Below are 2,614 nucleotides of genomic sequence, written 5' to 3'. Positions count from 1 at the left end.
TGCCATAAAAGAGCGCATTGTAATGCGCACACGAACAAGACGTAATGCGTGCACTCTAGGTGTTTTGAATAGTTTTTTGCGTCGTGAGAATACTGAGCAAAATAGCTCACTTGTCATGGTGTTACTTAACTATATCATGTTATGAATTTTTACCTCAGTGTGTTTCTTAGTTTATATGTGCTGTTACGCTCGTTTGTTCTGACGTCTCTCACAAAAAGACAGAGTGAGCCTTAACAGCGCGACCTTGATACCAGAAATATACTATCCATTATCAATTGCTGTTTACATTGAATGTAGGCTAATAAAATTAGAAGAATCATTCTTCGATACTTCGCTGGTTATTTTATGTCACTTATGTTTTAATCAGGCTATTTGTCTGATCAGGCAGTTCGACCTGTATTCTGCTACTGCGATTCTCTCTGATGATGCAGTAACAGCCCAGCAAGCAATTTTGCGTTTAAAAGACGTCTATTAGACGCCTAAATATAGCCTAGACGTCTAGGCTAAAACGAGGCTAAATTTGGGCTGTCAGTGAAAATCTAATAGACGTCTAATCATAAAACAAGACTAAATTTGGTCTGTCAGTGAAAATTTAATAGACGTCTAACCATAGCCCAAGAATAGACTAGTCATCAAATAGACAGCTAATGAATGCCTACATATATATACATCTAATAGATAACAAAATGGCAATCCATCCAAACAAATTAAATATACAGCTTTTATTAAGAAAAATAACATTTTTAACAACTTGGACAACTTAAGACAATACAGAATGATAAAAATACAAAATAATTAATGACAAAATAAAATGTTATGTCGTTTATAATGGGTTTTAATGTTTTTGTCTCGTCGCTCTGGCCAGTGTTACGAGATTTTCGGTTTCCAAGATTGTCGGTTTCAGTGGGCGGAGCAAACATGGATATTCATGAGTTTCCCGGACATGCGCGTGGAACCAAGTGGAACTGAGAATTTCAGTTCACGCTCTTTGTATCTCAGCAGGTTTAATGGGATATATATATATATTTTTAAAAAAGGTAAATATATTTACAGTGTTGCACAAACTACATTTGTTTATAATTTCCTAACAGTTTATAATGTTTTTATTAGTTTACAGTGCACGTTTTGTGCAGTCGTCCCTGACTGAATGATTGCAGGCATTCTTTGTGTAATGTTAGGATAAAGCACAGCAAACTTCAGCTAGTTGTAGCCTATACATTGATTTCAGTTCTTTGTGCTCTTCATTTCTAGCTTGCGATGCTCACCAACTGCATCAGATTAAAAATATTAAAAAACATTCATATTGTGGAATAATTTTACAATTTAAAATAAAGGTTTTCCCCCCCTGTGATGTCAGATCTCAACTTCTTCTCTTCAGTGTCTCATGATCCTTCAGAGATCATTCTAATATGCTGATTTTCTGCACAAGAAACATTTCTGATTATTAACAATGTTGAAATTGGTTGTACTGCTTAATGAAGTGTGGAAACCATTATACAGCGACAGGATTCCTTGATGAATGGAAAGTTCAGAAGAACAGCATTTATTTGAAATATAAATATTTTTCTCCATTATAAATGTCTTTACTGTCATTTTTATTAAATTAATGCATCCTTATGCAATTAATGCAAAAAAATAAAAATAAAAATCATGGTAATCCTAAACTTTTGAATGGTAATGTCATGTATCAAATGCCAGAATCAAGTTAAGAAAATTCTTTTTTTTAGCTTTATTATGTCAAATTTTTAAACAGCAGATTCTACAAGAACATTAACATCACACTCTCTTGTATCCTATGTTGTCTTGTTTTTGTGCATAAATCTTTTTAGTTTGTAACAAGGATTCAATAGTGATTCATGCTCAAAATTCAGGAAAACTTTACTTTATTAATCGCATCCTCCATGACTAACATTTTCCTGGATTTTGAGTGTGAATCACTATTGAATTCATATTTTTAAAAACAAAATGTCACTGTCTCACATAATATCAAACATTCACACCAACACACATTTTACCAACATCTTATCAAAAGCTAATCAAGGCCACAATCCAATCTTTATTCCACTTTATTTTTTATATTTAGAGGCCCTTTTTATTTATTTATGTAGTCATTTAGCAGACGCTTGGCTTTACACATACATACACAACAAAAAGAAAACAAGTGTTAGAAGCCTTTTTTTAAAGAAAATATTACTGTCTCACATAATATCAAACATTCACACCAACACACATTTTACCAACATCTCATCAAAAGCTAATCAAGGCCACAATCCAATCTTTATCACACTTTATTTTTTTATATGTAGAGGCCCTTTTTATTTATTTATTTATTTATGTAGTCATTTAGCAGACGCTTGGCTTTACACATACATACACAACAAAAAGAAAACAAGTGTTAGAAGCCTTTTTTTAAAGAAAACAAGCAGATGGAAGAGATGTGTTTTTAGTTGTTTCTTGAAGATGGCTAAGGACTCAGCTGCTCGAATTGAGTTGGGCAGGTCATTCCACCAGGAGGGAACAGTTTATGTATATATATATAAAAAGTCTAATTAAGAGTATATATGTTTATGAAACGTTATGACTTAGCCTATAAATAATGTTGCATGAGTGATTG

This window comes from Sinocyclocheilus anshuiensis, unplaced genomic scaffold (genome assembly GCF_001515605.1).
Source record: "Sinocyclocheilus anshuiensis isolate Anshui unplaced genomic scaffold, SAMN03320099.WGS_v1.1 scaffold2152, whole genome shotgun sequence".
Lineage (NCBI taxonomy): Eukaryota > Metazoa > Chordata > Actinopteri > Cypriniformes > Cyprinidae > Sinocyclocheilus > Sinocyclocheilus anshuiensis.
Note: the sequence above shows the minus strand (reverse complement) of the source record.